The following is a 21,576-nucleotide window of genomic DNA, read 5'->3' as shown; positions in this document are numbered from 1 at the left end:
CGCCTGACTGAGATTTGCAAGGTGACCATAGCTTGCTTCATACCAACAATCTCCGTGGGATTCGACCCTTACTCACGTAAGGTATTACTTGGACGACCCAGTGCACTTGCTGGTTAGTTGTATCGAAGTTGTGACAATTATGAATTAAGATCAGAGCACCAAGCTTTGGAGCCATTACCAGGATTTGTTAGAACCTGGAGATCACAACTTCGTGCACCAAGTTTTTGGCGCCGTTGCCGGGGATTGTTCGAGTTTTCGGCAAGCTTTTGGTCCAGTAACATCAGTGCCAAGTTTGATCCGGCAACAGCACCAAGTTTTTGGTGCCGTTGCCGGGGATTGTTTGAGTATGGACAACTAACGGTTCATCTTGTTGCTCAGATTAGGTAATTTTCTTTTTATTTTATTTTCGAAAATTTTTCAAAAAATATTTCTAAAATTTTCTCATCTATTTTCGAAAAAAATAAAAATGTTTTCAAAAATAAATTATTTTATGGCTTCAAAATTTTTAAGAATGAATTCTAGTGTTTCATGAAATATGTTGAATCATATCTGGCTGTAAAGCCATACCCAAACTACTTTGGGATTGGTATTCAACTAATCACTCCAGCCCATGTAATTATATGTTACATCCTGGCTGGCTGTAAAGCCATGTCTAAATTCATTTGGACTGAGGCTTGCAATTGGTTATCAAGAGCAAGCTAGTTGGAGCTAATCCACCTGCTACTGTTCCTGATCTACCCGCTGTTGATCCACGATCACCTGCTGAAGCTTGGCTGGCCATTGGCCATGTCTAGTGTTTTGGACCGGAGCTTTCATTGAAAGCTTGGCTGGCTAGTGAGCCATGTCTAATTCCTGGACTGAAGCTTTAGACTAACATGGCAAGATTCCTGGAATTCATATTAAAAATTTTGGAATCCTTAATTTTCTTTTAATTTTCGAAAAATATAAAATAAAAATCCAAAAAAATTAGAAAATCATAAAAATCAAAAATATTTTCTGTTTCTTGTTTGAGTCTTGAGTCACATTATAAGTTTGGTGTCACTTGCATATGCATCTTGCATTTTTTTCGAAAATTTCATGCATTCATAGTGTTCTTCATGATCTTCAAGTTGTTCTTGGTAAGTCTTCTTGTTTGATCTTGATGATTTTTTGTTTTGTGTCTTTTCATGTTTATCATATGCATTCTTGAATTCTTAGTGTCTAAGCATTAAAGAATTCTAAGTTTGGTGTCTTGCATGTTTTCTTTGCATTAAAAATTTTTCAAAAATATGTTCTTGATGTTCATCATGACATTCAAAGTGTTCTTGGTGTTCATCTTGACATTCATAGCATTCTTGCATGCATCACATGTTTTGATCTAAAAATTTCATGCATTGCATAATTTTCATGTTTTTCATAAAAATTTCAAAAATCAAAAAAATATCTTTCCCTTTTTCTCTCATCAAATTCGAAAATTTGGATTGACTTTTTCAAAAATTTTTAAAATCAAGTTGTTTCTTATGAGTCAAATCAAATTTTCAAATTTGAAAATCTTATCTTTTTCAAAATCTTTTTCAAAAATCAAATCTTTTTCAAAATTCTTAGTTATTTTCGAAAATTCCAAAAATATTTTTCAAAAATCTTTTTCTCATTTTAAATCATAATTTTCGAAAATAACTTAAACAATTAATGTTTTGGTTCAAAAATTTGAAGTTTGTTACTTGCTTGTTAAGAAAAATTCAAATTTTAAGTTCTAGAATCATATCTTGTGATTTCTTATGAATCAAGTCATTAATTGTGATTTTAAAAATCAAATCTTTTTCAAAACTAATTTCTATCATATCTTTTCAAAAATATCTTCTTATCTTATCTTTTTCAAAAATATCTTTTCAAAATATCTTTTCTAACTTCCTAACTTCCTATCTTTTCAAAATTTGTTTCAACTAACTAACTAACTTTTTGTTTGTTTCTTAACTTTTTCAAAACTACCTAACTAACTCTCTTTCTCTAATTTTCGAAAATATCTCCCCCTTTTTCAAAAATTTCTTTTTAATTAACTAATTATTTTATTTTTATTTTTATTTCAAAAAAATTTTCGAAAAAAAATAACAACTTTCAAAAACCAATTTTCAAAAATCACTAACTCCTTTTCAAAAATAATTTTCGAAAATCCCCCCCCTCTCTCTCATCCTATTCTATTTATTCATTCATTAACTAACATTACTTCCTCACATCATCACCAAATTCGAACCCCCTACTCTATCTGTGTTCGAATTTCTTCTTCTTTTCTTCTACTAACAATAAGGATCCTCTTTACTGTGACATAGAGGATTCCTCTTCTTTTCTTTTGTTCTCCTCTTTCTTATGAGCAGGGACAGAGAAAAAGGCATTCTTGTTGAAGCTGATCCAGAACCTGAAAGGACTCTGAAGAGAAAATTAAGAGAAGCTAAATTACAACAATCCAGAGACAACTTGATTGAAAATTTCGAACAAGTAAAGGAGATGGCAGCCGAACCCAACAACAATGCAAGGAGAATGCTTGGTGACTTTACTGCACCTAATTCCAATTTACATGGAAGAAGCATCTCCATTCCTGCCATTGGAGCAAACAATTTTGAGCTTAAACCTCAATTAGTTTCTCTAATGCAGCAGAACTGCAAGTTTCATGGACTTCCATCTGAAGATCCTTTTCAGTTCTTAACTGAATTCTTGCAGATATGTGATACTGTTAAGACTAATGGAATAGATCCTGAAGTCTACAGGCTCATGCTTTTCCCTTTTGCTGTAAGAGACAGAGCTAGATTATGGTTGGATTCTCAACCTAAAGACAGCCTGAACTCTTGGGATAAGCTGGTCACGGCTTTCTTAGCCAAGTACTTTCCTCCTCAAAAGCTGAGCAAGCTTAGAGCTGATGTTCAAACCTTCAGACAGAAAGAAGGTGAATCCCTCTATGAAGCTTGGGAAAGATACAAACAGTTGACCAAAAAGTGTCCTTCTGACATGCTTTCAGAATGGACCATCCTGGATATATTCTATGATGGTTTATCTGAGCTATCAAAGATGTCACTGGACACTTCTGCAGGTGGATCCATTCACCTAAAGAAAACGCCTGCAGAAGCTCAAGAACTCATTGACATGGTTGCTAATAACCAGTTCATGTACACTTCTGAAAGGAATCCTGTGAGTAATGGAACGCCTATGAAGAAGGGAGTTCTTGAAGTTGATACTCTGAATGCCATATTGGCTCAGAATAAAATATTGACTCAGCAAGTCAATATGATTTCTCAGAGTCTGCATGGAATGCAAGCTGCATCCAACAGTACTCAAGAGGCATCTTCTGAAGAAGAAGCCTATGATCCTGAGAACCCTGCAATAGCAGAGGTAAATTATTTAGGTGAACCTTATGGAAACACCTATAACTCAACATGGAGAAATCATCCAAATTTCTCATGGAAGGATCAAAAGCCCCAACAAGGCTTTAATAATGGTGGAAGAAACAGGTTTAGCAATAGCAAGCCTTTTCCATCATCAACTCAGCAACAGACAGAGAACTCTGAAGAAAATGCTTCTAATTTAGCAAATCTAGTCTCTGATCTATCTAAGGCCACTGTAAGTTTCATGAATGAAACAAGGTCTTCCATTAGAAATCTGGAAGCACAAGTGGGCCAGCTGAGTAAAAGGATCACTGAAATCCCTCCTAGTACTCTCCCAAGCAATACAGAAGAGAACCCAAAAGGAGAGTGCAAGGCCATTGACATAAGTGCCCTGGCCGAACCTGTGATGAGAGGAGAGGACGTGAATCCCAATGAGAAAGACCTCCTGGGACGTCCAGTGACCAATAAGGAACTTCCCTCTGAGGAACCAAAGGACTCTGAGGCTCATCTAGAGACCATAGAGATCCCATTGAACCTCCTTATGCCCTTCATGAGCTCTGATGAGTATTCCTCTTCTGAAGAGAATGAGGATGTCACTGAAGAGCAAACTGCCAAGTTTCTTGGTGCAATCATGAAGCTGAATGCCAAATTATTTGGCATTGATGCTTGGGAAGTTGAACCTCCCTTGTTCATCAATGAACTAAGTGATCTGAATCAACTGACATTGCCTCAGAAGAGACAGGATCCTGGAAAGTTCATAATACCCTGCACCATAGGCACCATGATCTTTAAGGCTCTGTGTGACCTTGGTTCAGGAATAAACCTCATGCCCCTCTCTGTAATAGAGAAACTGGGAATCTATGGGGTGCAAGCTGCTAAAATCTCACTAGAGATGGCAGACAGCTCAAGAAGACAGGCTTATGGACAAGTAGAAGATGTATTAGTAAAGGTTGAGGGCCTTTACATACCTACTGATTTCATAGTCCTGGATACTGGAAAGGAAGAGGATGAATCTATCATCCTAGGAAGACCTTTCCTGGCCACAGCAAGAGCTGTGATTGATGTTGACAGAGGGGAAATATTCCTTCAATGGAATGAGAACTCCCTTGTATTCAAAACTCAAGGATCTTCCTCTGCAACCATGGAGAGGAAGCAGCCAAAGCTTCTCTCCAAGCAGAGTCAACCAGTGCCCCCACAGTCAAACTCTAAGTTTGGTGTTGGGAGGCCACAACCAAACTCTAAGTTTGGTGTTGAACTCCCATATCCAAACTCTAAGTTTGGTGTTGGAGAGTCTCAACAAAGCTCTGCACATCTGTGAGGCTCCATGAGAGCCCACTGTCAAGCTATTGACATTAAAGAAGTGCTTGTTGGGAGGCAACCCAATGTTTATCTAATTCTTATTTTTATTGTTTTTCATGTTTTCTTAGGTTCATGATCATGTGGAGTCACAAAATAAACAAAAAAATCAAAAACAGAATCAAAAACAGCAGAAGAAAAATCACACCCTGGAGGAGCATCTGTCTGGCGTTCAAACGCCAGAACAGAGCATAGTTCTGGCGCTGAACGCCCAGAATGGGAGCATCCTGGCGCTGAACGCCCAGAACAAGCATGGTTCTGGCGTTCAACGCCAGAAATGGCAGCAAAGGGGCGTTGAACGCCCAAAATGGGCACCAACCTGGCGCTGAACGCCCAGAGTTGTGTGCAAGGGCATTTTACATGCCTAAATTGGTGCAGGGATGTAAATGCCTTGACACCTCAGGATCTGTAGACCCCACAGAATCATCTCAGGATCTGTGGACTCCACAGGATCCCCACCTACCTCATCATCTCTCTTCCCATTCATGATCATCCCTTCTGTTTTCCATTTACCACTCACATCCATACAACCACTACCTTCAAAATTCAACATCTCTTTCCCACCCAATCCCACCCATATGGCCGAATACACATCTCCCTCCATCTCCTCCATATCTTCTTCTTATTCTTTTATTCTTTCTTCTTTTGCTCGAGGGCGAGCAACATTCTAAGTTTGGTGTGGTAAAAGCATAGCTTTTTTGTTTTTTTGTTTTTTCCATAACCATTGATGGCACCTAAGGCCAGAGAAACCTCTAGAAAGAGGAAAGGGAAGACAAAAGCTTCCATCAAGGGTCTATAGCTCAGTGGTAGAACATTTGACTGCAAATCAAGAGATCCCTGAGATACCTCAGGGGATACATTTTCTTCCACACAATTATTGGAAGCAACTAAGGGTGGAACATCAAGAGCACTCCATCATCCTTCATGAAATCAGAGAAGATCTAAAAGCAATGAAGGAGGAGCAGCAAAGACAAGGAAGAGACATAGAAGAGCTCAAGGACATCACTAAGGTGGACTCATTCCTTGTTCTTACTTTCTCTGTTTTTTTCGTTTTATATGTTATATGCTTATCCATGTTTGTGTCTTCATTACATGATCATTAGTAGTTAGTAACTTTGTCTTAAAGTTATGAATGTCCTATGAATCCATCACCTCTCTTAAAAAAAAACTGTTTTAATTCAAAAGAACAAGAAGTACATGAGTTTTGAATTTATCCTTGAACTTAGTTTAATTATATTGATGTGGTGACAATGCTTCTTGTTTTTCTGAATGTATGCTTGAACAGTGCATATGTCTTTTGAAGTTGTTGTTTAAGAATGTTAAATATGTTGGCTCTTGAAAGAATGATGACTAGGAGACATGTTATTTGATAATCTGAAAAATCATAAAAATGATTCTTGAAGCAAGAAAAAGCAGCAAAAAAAAACAAAGCTTGCAGAAAAAGAAAAGAAAAAGAAAAAAAAATAGGCGAAAAAAAAAAATATAAAAAAAAATAGAAAGAAAAAAAAAGCAAGCAGAAAAAGCCAATAACCCTTAAAACCAAAAGGCAAGGGCAAATAAAAAGGATCCCAAGGCTTTGAGCATCAGTGGATAGGAAGGCCTAAAGGAATAAAATCCTGGTCTAAGCGGCTAAACCAAGCTGTCCCTAACCATGTGCTTGTGGCGTGTAGGTGTCAAGTGAAAACTTGAGACTGAGCGGTTAAAGTCAAGGTCCAAAGCAAAAACAAAGAGTGTGCTTAAGAACCCTGGACACCTCTAATTGGGGACTTTAGCAAAGCTGAGTCACAATCTGAAAAGGTTCACCCAATTATGTGTCTGTGGCATTTATGTATCCGGTGGTAATACTGGAAAACAAAGTGCTTAGGGCCACGGCCAAGACTCATAAAATAGCTGTGTTCAAGAATCATCATACTGAACTAGGAGAATCAATAACACTATCTGAACTCCGAGTTCCTATAGATGCCAATCATTCTGAACCTCAATGGATAAAGTGAGATGCCAAAACTATTCAAGAGGCAAAAAGCTATAAGTCCCGCTCATATGATTGAAACTCTGTTTCATTGATAGTTTGGAATTTATAGTATATTCTATTCTTTTTATCCTATTTTGATTTTCAGTTGCTTGGGGACAAGCAACAATTTAAGTTTGGTGTTGTGATGAGCGGATAATTTATACGCTTTTTGACATTATTTTTAGTATGTTTTTAGTAGGATCTAGTTACTTTTAGGGATGTTTTTAATAAATTTTGTGTTAAATTCACATTTCTGGACTTTACTATGAGTTTGTGTGTTTTTCTGTGATTTCAGGTATTTTCTGGCTGAAATTGAGGGACTTGAGCAGAAATCAGATTCAGAGGTTGAAGAAGGACTGCTGATGCTGTTGGATTCTGACCTCCCTGCACTCAAAGTGGATTTTCTGGAGCTACAGAACTCGAAATGGTGCGCTTCCAATTGAGTTGGAAAGTAGACATCTAGGGCTTTCCAGCAATATATAATAGTCCATACTTTGGCCAAGAATTGACGACGTAAACTGGCGTTCAACGCCAGCCTTCTGCCCAAATCTGGCATCCAGCGCCAGAAAAGGATCCAAAACCAGAGTTGAACGCCCAAACTGGCACAGAAACTGGCGTTCAACTCCACAAATGGCCTCTGCACGTGCTACACTTAAGCTCAGCCCAAACACACACCAAGTGGGCCCCGGAAGTGGATTTATGCATCAAATACTTACTCATGTAAACCCTAGTGACTAGTTTATTATAAATAGGACCTCTTACTATTGTATTAGACATCTTGGGACGCCTGGTTCTTAGATCAGAGGGGCTGGCCATCTCGGCCATGCCTGGACCTTTCACTTATGTATTTTCAACGGTAGAGTTTCTACACTCCATAGATTAAAGTGTGGAGCTCTGCTGTTCCTCAAAGATTAATGCAAAGTACTACTGTTTTCTATTCAATTCTTCTTATTTCGTTTCTAAGATATCCATTCGCACCCAAGAACGTGATGAAGGTGATGATTATGTGTGACGCTCATCACCATCTCCCCTATGAACACGTGCCTGACAAACACTTCTGTTCTACATGAATTAAGCTAGAATGAGTATCTCTTAGATCTCCTAACCTGAATCTTCGTGGCGTAAGCTAGAATGATGGCGGCATTCAAGAGAATCCGGAAAGTCTAAACCTTGTCTGTGGTATTCCAAGTAGAATTCAATGATTGAATGACTGTGACGAGCTCCTAACTCGCGATTGCAGGGCGTTAGTGACAGACGCAAAAGGATAGTAAATCCTATTCCAGCATGATCGAGAACCGACAGATGAATAGCCGTGCCGTGACAGGGTGCGTGAGCATATTATTCACTGAGAGGATAAGATGAAGCCATTGGCAAGGGTGATGCCTCCAGACGATTAGCCGTGCCGTGACAGGGCATTGGATCATTTTCCCGAGAGATGACCGAAAGTAGCCATTGACAATGGTGATGTATCACATAAAGCCAGCCATGGAAAGGAGTAAGACTGATTGGATGAAGATAGCAGGAAAGCAGAGGTTCAGAGGAACGAAAAGCATCTCCATTCGCTTATCTGAAATCCCTGCCAATAAATCTACATAAGTATCTCTATCCCTTTTATTGTTTATTTTAATCTAATAAAGTATCATGTTTAAATCCGCCTGACTGAGATTTGCAAGGTGACCATAGCTTGCTTCATACCAACAATCTCCGTGGGATTCGACCCTTACTCACGTAAGGTATTACTTGGACGACCCAGTGCACTTGCTGGTTAGTTGTATCGAAGTTGTGACAATTATGAATTAAGATCAGAGCACCAAGCTTTGGAGCCATTACCAGGATTTGTTAGAACCTGGAGATCACAACTTCGTGCACCAAGTTTTTGGCGCCGTTGCCGGGGATTGTTCGAGTTTTCGGCAAGCTTTTGGTCCAGTAACATCAGTGCCAAGTTTGATCCGGCAACAGCACCAAGTTTTTGGTGCCGTTGCCGGGGATTGTTTGAGTATGGACAACTAACGGTTCATCTTGTTGCTCAGATTAGGTAATTTTCTTTTTATTTTATTTTCGAAAATTTTTCAAAAAATATTTCTAAAATTTTCTCATCTATTTTCGAAAAAAATAAAAATGTTTTCAAAAATAAATTATTTTATGGCTTCAAAATTTTTAAGAATGAATTCTAGTGTTTCATGAAATATGTTGAATCATATCTGGCTGTAAAGCCATACCCAAACTACTTTGGGATTGGTATTCAACTAATCACTCCAGCCCATGTAATTATATGTTACATCCTGGCTGGCTGTAAAGCCATGTCTAAATTCATTTGGACTGAGGCTTGCAATTGGTTATCAAGAGCAAGCTAGTTGGAGCTAATCCACCTGCTACTGTTCCTGATCTACCCGCTGTTGATCCACGATCACCTGCTGAAGCTTGGCTGGCCATTGGCCATGTCTAGTGTTTTGGACCGGAGCTTTCATTGAAAGCTTGGCTGGCTAGTGAGCCATGTCTAATTCCTGGACTGAAGCTTTAGACTAACATGGCAAGATTCCTGGAATTCATATTAAAAATTTTGGAATCCTTAATTTTCTTTTAATTTTCGAAAAATATAAAATAAAAATCCAAAAAAATTAGAAAATCATAAAAATCAAAAATATTTTCTGTTTCTTGTTTGAGTCTTGAGTCACATTATAAGTTTGGTGTCACTTGCATATGCATCTTGCATTTTTTTCGAAAATTTCATGCATTCATAGTGTTCTTCATGATCTTCAAGTTGTTCTTGGTAAGTCTTCTTGTTTGATCTTGATGATTTTTTGTTTTGTGTCTTTTCATGTTTATCATATGCATTCTTGAATTCTTAGTGTCTAAGCATTAAAGAATTCTAAGTTTGGTGTCTTGCATGTTTTCTTTGCATTAAAAATTTTTCAAAAATATGTTCTTGATGTTCATCATGACATTCAAAGTGTTCTTGGTGTTCATCTTGACATTCATAGCATTCTTGCATGCATCACATGTTTTGATCTAAAAATTTCATGCATTGCATAATTTTCATGTTTTTCATAAAAATTTCAAAAATCAAAAAAATATCTTTCCCTTTTTCTCTCATCAAATTCGAAAATTTGGATTGACTTTTTCAAAAATTTTTAAAATCAAGTTGTTTCTTATGAGTCAAATCAAATTTTCAAATTTGAAAATCTTATCTTTTTCAAAATCTTTTTCAAAAATCAAATCTTTTTCAAAATTCTTAGTTATTTTCGAAAATTCCAAAAATATTTTTCAAAAATCTTTTTCTCATTTTAAATCATAATTTTCGAAAATAACTTAAACAATTAATGTTTTGGTTCAAAAATTTGAAGTTTGTTACTTGCTTGTTAAGAAAAATTCAAATTTTAAGTTCTAGAATCATATCTTGTGATTTCTTATGAATCAAGTCATTAATTGTGATTTTAAAAATCAAATCTTTTTCAAAACTAATTTCTATCATATCTTTTCAAAAATATCTTCTTATCTTATCTTTTTCAAAAATATCTTTTCAAAATATCTTTTCTAACTTCCTAACTTCCTATCTTTTCAAAATTTGTTTCAACTAACTAACTAACTTTTTGTTTGTTTCTTAACTTTTTCAAAACTACCTAACTAACTCTCTTTCTCTAATTTTCGAAAATATCTCCCCCTTTTTCAAAAATTTCTTTTTAATTAACTAATTATTTTATTTTTATTTTTATTTCAAAAAAATTTTCGAAAAAAAATAACAACTTTCAAAAACCAATTTTCAAAAATCACTAACTCCTTTTCAAAAATAATTTTCGAAAATCCCCCCCCTCTCTCTCATCCTATTCTATTTATTCATTCATTAACTAACATTACTTCCTCACATCATCACCAAATTCGAACCCCCTACTCTATCTGTGTTCGAATTTCTTCTTCTTTTCTTCTACTAACAATAAGGATCCTCTTTACTGTGACATAGAGGATTCCTCTTCTTTTCTTTTGTTCTCCTCTTTCTTATGAGCAGGGACAGAGAAAAAGGCATTCTTGTTGAAGCTGATCCAGAACCTGAAAGGACTCTGAAGAGAAAATTAAGAGAAGCTAAATTACAACAATCCAGAGACAACTTGATTGAAAATTTCGAACAAGTAAAGGAGATGGCAGCCGAACCCAACAACAATGCAAGGAGAATGCTTGGTGACTTTACTGCACCTAATTCCAATTTACATGGAAGAAGCATCTCCATTCCTGCCATTGGAGCAAACAATTTTGAGCTTAAACCTCAATTAGTTTCTCTAATGCAGCAGAACTGCAAGTTTCATAGACTTCCATCTGAAGATCCTTTTCAGTTCTTAACTGAATTCTTGCAGATATGTGATACTGTTAAGACTAATGGAATAGATCCTGAAGTCTACAGGCTCATGCTTTTCCCTTTTGCTGTAAGAGACAGAGCTAGATTATGGTTGGATTCTCAACCTAAAGACAGCCTGAACTCTTGGGATAAGCTGGTCACGGCTTTCTTAGCCAAGTACTTTCCTCCTCAAAAGCTGAGCAAGCTTAGAGCTGATGTTCAAACCTTCAGACAGAAAGAAGGTGAATCCCTCTATGAAGCTTGGGAAAGATACAAACAGTTGACCAAAAAGTGTCCTTCTGACATGCTTTCAGAATGGACCATCCTGGATATATTCTATGATGGTTTATCTGAGCTATCAAAGATGTCACTGGACACTTCTGCAGGTGGATCCATTCACCTAAAGAAAACGCCTGCAGAAGCTCAAGAACTCATTGACATGGTTGCTAATAACCAGTTCATGTACACTTCTGAAAGGAATCCTGTGAGTAATGGAACGCCTATGAAGAAGGGAGTTCTTGAAGTTGATACTCTGAATGCCATATTGGCTCAGAATAAAATATTGACTCAGCAAGTCAATATGATTTCTCAGAGTCTGCATGGAATGCAAGCTGCATCCAACAGTACTCAAGAGGCATCTTCTGAAGAAGAAGCCTATGATCCTGAGAACCCTGCAATAGCAGAGGTAAATTATTTAGGTGAACCTTATGGAAACACCTATAACTCAACATGGAGAAATCATCCAAATTTCTCATGGAAGGATCAAAAGCCCCAACAAGGCTTTATTAATGGTGGAAGAAACAGGTTTAGCAATAGCAAGCCTTTTCCATCATCAACTCAGCAACAGACAGAGAACTCTGAAGAAAATGCTTCTAATTTAGCAAATCTAGTCTCTGATCTATCTAAGGCCACTGTAAGTTTCATGAATGAAACAAGGTCTTCCATTAGAAATCTGGAAGCACAAGTGGGCCAGCTGAGTAAAAGGATCACTGAAATCCCTCCTAGTACTCTCCCAAGCAATACAGAAGAGAACCCAAAAGGAGAGTGCAAGGCCATTGACATAAGTGCCCTGGCCGAACCTGTGAGGAGAGGAGAGGACGTGAATCCCAATGAGAAAGACCTCCTGGGACGTCCAGTGACCAATAAGGAACTTCCCTCTGAGGAACCAAAGGACTCTGAGGCTCATCTAGAGACCATAGAGATCCCATTGAACCTCCTTATGCCCTTCATGAGCTCTGATGAGTATTCCTCTTCTGAAGAGAATGAGGATGTCACTGAAGAGCAAACTGCCAAGTTTCTTGGTGCAATCATGAAGCTGAATGCCAAATTATTTGGCATTGATGCTTGGGAAGTTGAACCTCCCTTGTTCATCAATGAACTAAGTGATCTGAATCAACTGACATTGCCTCAGAAGAGACAGGATCCTGGAAAGTTCATAATACCCTGCACCATAGGCACCATGATCTTTAAGGCTCTGTGTGACCTTGGTTCAGGAATAAACCTCATGCCCCTCTCTGTAATAGAGAAACTGGGAATCTATGGGGTGCAAGCTGCTAAAATCTCACTAGAGATGGCAGACAGCTCAAGAAGACAGGCTTATGGACAAGTAGAAGATGTATTAGTAAAGGTTGAGGGCCTTTACATACCTACTGATTTCATAGTCCTGGATACTGGAAAGGAAGAGGATGAATCTATCATCCTAGGAAGACCTTTCCTGGCCACAGCAAGAGCTGTGATTGATGTTGACAGAGGGGAAATATTCCTTCAATGGAATGAGAACTCCCTTGTATTCAAAACTCAAGGATCTTCCTCTGCAACCATGGAGAGGAAGCAGCCAAAGCTTCTCTCCAAGCAGAGTCAACCAGTGCCCCCACAGTCAAACTCTAAGTTTGGTGTTGGGAGGCCACAACCAAACTCTAAGTTTGGTGTTGAACTCCCATATCCAAACTCTAAGTTTGGTGTTGGAGAGTCTCAACAAAGCTCTGCACATCTGTGAGGCTCCATGAGAGCCCACTGTCAAGCTATTGACATTAAAGAAGTGCTTGTTGGGAGGCAACCCAATGTTTATCTAATTCTTATTTTTATTGTTTTTCATGTTTTCTTAGGTTCATGATCATGTGGAGTCACAAAATAAACAAAAAAATCAAAAACAGAATCAAAAACAGCAGAAGAAAAATCACACCCTGGAGGAGCATCTGTCTGGCGTTCAAACGCCAGAACAGAGCATAGTTCTGGCGCTGAACGCCCAGAATGGGAGCATCCTGGCGCTGAACGCCCAGAACAAGCATGGTTCTGGCGTTCAACGCCAGAAATGGCAGCAAAGGGGCGTTGAACGCCCAAAATGGGCACCAACCTGGCGCTGAACGCCCAGAGTTGTGTGCAAGGGCATTTTACATGCCTAAATTGGTGCAGGGATGTAAATGCCTTGACACCTCAGGATCTGTAGACCCCACAGAATCATCTCAGGATCTGTGGACTCCACAGGATCCCCACCTACCTCATCATCTCTCTTCCCATTCATGATCATCCCTTCTGTTTTCCATTTACCACTCACATCCATACAACCACTACCTTCAAAATTCAACATCTCTTTCCCACCCAATCCCACCCATATGGCCGAATACACATCTCCCTCCATCTCCTCCATATCTTCTTCTTATTCTTTTATTCTTTCTTCTTTTGCTCGAGGGCGAGCAACATTCTAAGTTTGGTGTGGTAAAAGCATAGCTTTTTTGTTTTTTTGTTTTTTCCATAACCATTGATGGCACCTAAGGCCAGAGAAACCTCTAGAAAGAGGAAAGGGAAGACAAAAGCTTCCATCAAGGGTCTATAGCTCAGTGGTAGAACATTTGACTGCAAATCAAGAGATCCCTGAGATACCTCAGGGGATACATTTTCTTCCACACAATTATTGGAAGCAACTAAGGGTGGAACATCAAGAGCACTCCATCATCCTTCATGAAATCAGAGAAGATCTAAAAGCAATGAAGGAGGAGCAGCAAAGACAAGGAAGAGACATAGAAGAGCTCAAGGACATCACTAAGGTGGACTCATTCCTTGTTCTTACTTTCTCTGTTTTTTTCGTTTTATATGTTATATGCTTATCCATGTTTGTGTCTTCATTACATGATCATTAGTAGTTAGTAACTTTGTCTTAAAGTTATGAATGTCCTATGAATCCATCACCTCTCTTAAAAAAAAACTGTTTTAATTCAAAAGAACAAGAAGTACATGAGTTTTGAATTTATCCTTGAACTTAGTTTAATTATATTGATGTGGTGACAATGCTTCTTGTTTTTCTGAATGTATGCTTGAACAGTGCATATGTCTTTTGAAGTTGTTGTTTAAGAATGTTAAATATGTTGGCTCTTGAAAGAATGATGACTAGGAGACATGTTATTTGATAATCTGAAAAATCATAAAAATGATTCTTGAAGCAAGAAAAAGCAGCAAAAAAAAACAAAGCTTGCAGAAAAAGAAAAGAAAAAGAAAAAAAAAATAGGCGAAAAAAAAAATATAAAAAAAAATAGAAAGAAAAAAAAAGCAAGCAGAAAAAGCCAATAACCCTTAAAACCAAAAGGCAAGGGCAAATAAAAAGGATCCCAAGGCTTTGAGCATCAGTGGATAGGAAGGCCTAAAGGAATAAAATCCTGGTCTAAGCGGCTAAACCAAGCTGTCCCTAACCATGTGCTTGTGGCGTGTAGGTGTCAAGTGAAAACTTGAGACTGAGCGGTTAAAGTCAAGGTCCAAAGCAAAAACAAAGAGTGTGCTTAAGAACCCTGGACACCTCTAATTGGGGACTTTAGCAAAGCTGAGTCACAATCTGAAAAGGTTCACCCAATTATGTGTCTGTGGCATTTATGTATCCGGTGGTAATACTGGAAAACAAAGTGCTTAGGGCCACGGCCAAGACTCATAAAATAGCTGTGTTCAAGAATCATCATACTGAACTAGGAGAATCAATAACACTATCTGAACTCCGAGTTCCTATAGATGCCAATCATTCTGAACCTCAATGGATAAAGTGAGATGCCAAAACTATTCAAGAGGCAAAAAGCTATAAGTCCCGCTCATATGATTGAAACTCTGTTTCATTGATAGTTTGGAATTTATAGTATATTCTATTCTTTTTATCCTATTTTGATTTTCAGTTGCTTGGGGACAAGCAACAATTTAAGTTTGGTGTTGTGATGAGCGGATAATTTATACGCTTTTTGACATTATTTTTAGTATGTTTTTAGTAGGATCTAGTTACTTTTAGGGATGTTTTTAATAAATTTTGTGTTAAATTCACATTTCTGGACTTTACTATGAGTTTGTGTGTTTTTCTGTGATTTCAGGTATTTTCTGGCTGAAATTGAGGGACTTGAGCAGAAATCAGATTCAGAGGTTGAAGAAGGACTGCTGATGCTGTTGGATTCTGACCTCCCTGCACTCAAAGTGGATTTTCTGGAGCTACAGAACTCGAAATGGTGCGCTTCCAATTGAGTTGGAAAGTAGACATCTAGGGCTTTCCAGCAATATATAATAGTCCATACTTTGGCCAAGAATTGACGACGTAAACTGGCGTTCAACGCCAGCCTTCTGCCCAAATCTGGCATCCAGCGCCAGAAAAGGATCCAAAACCAGAGTTGAACGCCCAAACTGGCACAGAAACTGGCGTTCAACTCCACAAATGGCCTCTGCACGTGCTACACTTAAGCTCAGCCCAAACACACACCAAGTGGGCCCCGGAAGTGGATTTATGCATCAAATACTTACTCATGTAAACCCTAGTGACTAGTTTATTATAAATAGGACCTCTTACTATTGTATTAGACATCTTGGGACGCCTGGTTCTTAGATCAGAGGGGCTGGCCATCTCGGCCATGCCTGGACCTTTCACTTATGTATTTTCAACGGTAGAGTTTCTACACTCCATAGATTAAAGTGTGGAGCTCTGCTGTTCCTCAAAGATTAATGCAAAGTACTACTGTTTTCTATTCAATTCTTCTTATTTCGTTTCTAAGATATCCATTCGCACCCAAGAACGTGATGAAGGTGATGATTATGTGTGACGCTCATCACCATCTCCCCTATGAACGCGTGCCTGACAAACACTTCTGTTCTACATGAATTAAGCTAGAATGAGTATCTCTTAGATCTCCTAACCTGAATCTTCGTGGCGTAAGCTAGAATGATGGCGGCATTCAAGAGAATCCGGAAAGTCTAAACCTTGTCTGTGGTATTCCGAGTAGAATTCAATGATTGAATGACTGTGACGAGCTCCTAACTCGCGATTGCAGGGCGTTAGCGACAGACGCAAAAGGATAGTAAATCCTATTCCAGCATGATCGAGAACCGACAGATGAATAGCCGTGCCGTGACAGGGTGCGTGAGCATATTATTCACTGAGAGGATAAGATGAAGCCATTGGCAAGGGTGATGCCTCCAGACGATTAGCCGTGCCGTGACAGGGCATTGGATCATTTTCCCGAGAGATGACCGAAAGTAGCCATTGACAATGGTGATGTATCACATAAAGCCAGCCATGGAAAGGAGTAAGACTGATTGGATGAAGATAGCAGGAAAGCAGAGGTTCAGAGGAACGAAAAGCATCTCCATTCGCTTATCTGAAATCCCTGCCAATAAATCTACATAAGTATCTCTATCCCTTTTATTGTTTATTTTAATCTAATAAAGTATCATATTTAAATCCGCCTGACTGAGATTTGCAAGGTGACCATAGCTTGCTTCATACCAACAATCTCCGTGGGATTCGACCCTTACTCACGTAAGGTATTACTTGGACGACCCAGTGCACTTGCTGGTTAGTTGTATCGAAGTTGTGACAATTATGAATTAAGATCAGAGCACCAAGCTTTGGAGCCATTACCAGGATTTGTTAGAACCTGGAGATCACAACTTCGTGCACCAGTGTCAATCGCATGACTTTCTTCTTCTTGCATTTTTCGAATTTATACATATTGTTCTTCATTGATCTTCATGTTGTTCTTGATGATTTCATTGCTCTGATCTTTAAATTCTCTTGTTTTGTGTGATTTGTTGTTTCTTACATGCATTTTCAATTTGTTATAGTCCTTAGTATACAAATTTTTAAGTTTGGTGTCTTGCATGCATTGTTCATTTGATCTTAGTTACATTTTTATTATTTCTCATCATTAAAAATTCAAAAATATTTTTTAAAAACTATGTCTCTTCAAGTCAATAATACAGAGAATTGAAGATTCAGAACATTCAGCAGAGGAATCAAACAGAAAAAGCTGGGCGTTCAAAACGCCCAGTGAAGAAAGAAAACTGGCGTTTAAACGCCAGCCAGGGTACCTGGCTGGGCGTTTAACGCCCAAAAAGGTAGAGATTTGGGCGTTAAACGCCAGAATGGGCACCATTCTGGGCGTTTAACGCCAGGATGACACTAGAGGGAAGATTTTATTTTTAATTCACATTTTTTTCAAGTTTTCATAATTTTTCAAAATCAAATCTTTTTCAAATCATATCTTTTCAATCATATCTCTTTCAAAATCAATTTCTTTCCATTTTATATTTATTTTCACTATTTTCAAAAATCTTTGCTTCAATTCAAGATTTACTTCAAAAATTTTCAAGTTGTTACTTGCCTATTAAGAAAGGATCAAACTTTAAATTTTGAAATCATATCTTTTAATTTCTTGATAGTCAAGTAATCAAGTTTAATTTTAAAAATTTTCTTTTTCTAAATTGATTTTCAATCATATCTTTTCAAACATATCTTCTCAATCACATCTTTTTCAAAATTAATTTTTTTTCAATCATATATTTTTCTAATTTCAAAATCTTTTTTAAAAATCACTTTATTTCTTTCCCAATCTTAGTTTTCGAAAATCTCAATCAAATTTTCAAATTTCTTTTTAATTATTTCAAAATCTTTTTAAATTATTTTCAAAAATTCTTCCCCTCTTTTCACATCCTTCTATTTAAAGGACTAAGACTCCTCATCAAGGTGCAATTCGAACTCTGTCCTTCTTGATAAGTTCGAATTCCCTCTTCTCTATCCTCTCCTTCTATTCTTCTTTTCTTCTGACACTTCAAGGAATCTCTATACTGTGACATAGAGGATTCCATACTTTCTTGTTCTCTTCTCTTTCATATGAGCAGGAACAAAGATAAAGGCATACTTGTTCAAGCTGATCCTGAACCTGAAAGGACCTTGAAGAGAAAGCTAAGAGAAGCTAAAGAACAATTCTCTTTAGAGGGCCTAACAGAGCTTTTCAAGGAAGAAGAAACCATGGCAGCCGAAAACAACAACAATGCCAACAATGCAAGGAAGGTGCTTGGTGACTTTACTACACCTACTCCTGATTTCTATGGGAGAAGCATCTTAATCCCTGCCATTGGAGCAAACAACTTTGAGCTTAAGCCTCAATTGGTTTCTCTAATGCAACAGAATTGCAAGTTTCATGGACTTCCATTGGAAGATCCTCATCAGTTCTTAGCTGAATTTCTGCAAATCTGTGACACTGTCAAGACCAATGGGGTTGACCCTGAAGTCTACAGACTTATGCTCTTTCCTTTTGCTGTAAGAGACAGAGCTAGAACATGGTTGGATTCACAACCTAAGGAAAGCCTGAACTCTTGGAAAAAGCTAGTCAATGCCTTCTTGGCAAAGTTCTTTCCACCTCAAAAATTGAGTAAGCTTAGAGTGGAAGTCCAAACCTTTAGACAGAAGGATGGTGAATCCCTCTATGAAGCTTGGGAGAGATACAAGCAATTGATCAGAAGGTGCCCTACTGACATGCTTTCAGAATGGAGCATCATAGGAATCTTCTATGATGGTCTGTCTGAACTATCCAAGATGTCATTGGATAGCTCTGCTGGAGGATCTCTTCATCTGAAGAAGACGCCTGCAGAAGCTCAAGAACTCATTGAAATGGTTACAAATAACCAATTCATGTACACTTCTGAAAGGAATTCTGTGAATAATGGAACAACTCAGAAGAAAGGAGTTCTTGAGATTGATACTCTGAATGCCATATTGGCTCAGAATAAAATATTGACTCAGCAAGTCAATATGATTTCTCAAAGTCTGTCTGGAATACAAGCAGCAACAGGCAGTACTAAAGAAGCTTCCTCTGAAGAAGAAGCTTATGATCCTGAGAACCCAGCAATGGAAGAGGTGAATTACATGGGAGAACCCTATGGAAACACCTATAATCCTTCATGGAGAAATCATCTAAATCTCTCATGGAAGGATCAACAGAGACCTCAACAAGGTTTCAACAACAACAATGGTGGAAGAAACAGGTTTAGCAATGGCAAGCCTTTTCCATCATCTTTTTAGCAACAGACAGAGAATTCTAAGCAGAGCCACTCTGACTTAGCAACCATTGTCTCTGATTTAATCAAAACCACTCAAAGTTTCATGACTAAAACAAGGTCCTCCATTAGAAATTTGGAGGCACAATTGGGTCAGCTGAGTAAGAAAATTACTGAACTTCCTCCTAGTACTCTCCCAAGCAATACAGAAGAAAATCCAAAAAGAGAGTGCAAGGCCATAACCACATCTCACATGGCCGAACATGGAGAGGAGGAAGAGGCAGTGATTCCCACTGAGGAAGACCTCAATGGAAGCCCACTGACCTCCATGGAGTTCCCTAATGAGGAACCATGGGAATCTGAGGTTCACACTGAGACCATAGAGATTCCATTGAATTTACTTTTGCCATTCATGAGCTCTGATGAGTATTCTTCCTCTGAAGAGGATGAAGATGTCACTGAAGAGCAAGTTGCTAAGTACCTTGGAGCAATCATGAAGCTAAATGCCAAGTTATTTGGTAATGAGACTTTGGAGAATGAACCTCAATTGCTCATCAAAGAACTGGATGACTTGACTAGGCAGAGATTACCTCTGAAGAGACAGGACCCTGGAAAGTTCTCAATCCCTTGTACCATAGGCACCATGACCTTTGAGAAGGCTCTGTGTAACCTAGGATCAAGCATAAACCTCATGCCTCTCTCTGTAATAGAGAAGCTAGGGATCATTGAGGTACAAGCTGCAAGAATCTCACTGGAGATGGCAGACAATTCAAAGAAACAGGCTTATGGACTTGTAGAGGATGTCTTGGTAAAGGTTGAAGACCATTACATCCCTGCTAATTTCATAATCCTAGAAACTGGGAAGTGTATGGATGAATCCATCATCCTTGGCAGACCCTTCCTAGCCACAGCAAAAGCTGTGATTGATGTTGACAGAGGAGAATTGATCATTCAAGTGAATGAAGACTCCTTTGTGTTTAAAGCTCAAGGATATCCCTCTGTCACCATGGAGAGGAAGCATGAAGAGCTTCTCTCAATACAGAGTCAAACAGAGCCCCCACAGTCAAACTCTAAGTTTGGTGTTGGGATGCCACAACCAAACTTTAAGTTTGGTGTTGAACCCCCACATTCAAACTCTAAGTTTGGTGTTGGGAGGTTCCAACATTGCTCTGAACATCTGTGAGGCTCCATGAGAGCCCACTGTCAAGCTATTGACATTAAAGAAGCGCTTGTTGGGAGGCAACCCAATCGTTACTATTCTATGTTAAATTTCTATTTTCCTTTGTTATTTTATGTTTTCTGTAGGTTGATGATCATGTGAAGTCACAAAAACAATTGAAAAAGAAAAAACAAAGTGAAAAATAGAATGAAAAATAGAACACCCTGGAGGAGACAGTTACTGGCGTTTAAACGCCAGTAAAGGTAGTAGAATGGGCGTTAAACGCCCAGTCTGGCACCATTCTGGGCGTTTAACGCCAGAAAAGGGCACCAGACTGGCGTTTAACGCCAGGAATGGGCAAGAAGCTGGTGTTAAACGCCAGAAATGGGCAGCAGCCTGGCGTTTAATGCCAGGATTGGCAGCAAGGGGCGGTTTGTACGCCACTTGGTGCAGGGATGAGATATTCTTGACACCTCAGGATCTGTGGACCCCACAGGATCCCCACCTACCCCACCACTCTCTCTCTTCTTCACCCATTCACCAATCACCTCAATACCTCTTCCCCAAAAACTCCTCACCTATCAAATCCCACCATTCTCTTCACCACTCACATCCATCCTTCATAAAACCCCACCTACCTCACCATTCAAATTCAAACCACTTTCCCTCCCAAACCCACCCTCTATAGCCGAACCATACACCCCCCTCTCACTCCTATATAAACCCATCTTCACTCCTTCATTTTCACACAACCTAAACACCACTTCTCCCCCTTGGCCGAAACACAAGCCCACTCCATCTCCTCTATTTCTTCTTCTTCTACTCTCTTCTTTATTCTTTTGCTCGAGGACGAGCAACCTTCTAAGTTTGGTATGGTAAAAGCTAAAGCTTTTTGTTTTTCTATAACCATTTATGGCATCAAAAGCCGGAGAAACCTCTAGAAAGAGGAAAGGGAAGGCAAAAGCTTCCACCTCCGAGTCATGGGATATGGAGAGATTCCTCTCAAGGGTGCATCAAGACCACTTCTATGAAGTTGTGGCCAAGAAGAAAGTGATCCCCGAGGTCCCTTTCAAACTCA

General features: G+C 38.6%; 3 non-coding genes across 3 annotated transcripts; all 3 read right to left on the bottom strand.

Annotated features, from left to right (window-relative positions):
* Nucleotides 1-2,877: 2,877 nt before the first annotated feature.
* Nucleotides 2,878-2,985, bottom strand: LOC148546476 (small nucleolar RNA R71). The gene has a single exon (XR_015900762.1). It is a non-coding gene; the product is annotated as a small nucleolar RNA R71 (small nucleolar RNA).
* An 8,264-nt stretch (nt 2,986-11,249) lies between these two features.
* Nucleotides 11,250-11,357, bottom strand: LOC148546475 (small nucleolar RNA R71). Its single transcript, XR_015900761.1, has one exon. It is a non-coding gene; the product is annotated as a small nucleolar RNA R71 (small nucleolar RNA).
* Nucleotides 11,358-18,716: 7,359 nt separating this feature from the next.
* Nucleotides 18,717-18,824, bottom strand: LOC148546474 (small nucleolar RNA R71). The gene has a single exon (XR_015901941.1). It is a non-coding gene; the product is annotated as a small nucleolar RNA R71 (small nucleolar RNA).
* Nucleotides 18,825-21,576: the final 2,752 nt, after the last annotated feature.

The sequence above is a fragment of the Arachis ipaensis genome, chromosome B9 (assembly GCF_059453495.1).
Source record: "Arachis ipaensis isolate K30076 ecotype BB chromosome B9, ASM5945349v1, whole genome shotgun sequence".
Classification (NCBI taxonomy): Eukaryota; Viridiplantae; Streptophyta; class Magnoliopsida; order Fabales; family Fabaceae; genus Arachis; species Arachis ipaensis.
Note: the sequence above shows the minus strand (reverse complement) of the source record. Positions and strands in the feature narration are given on the sequence as shown.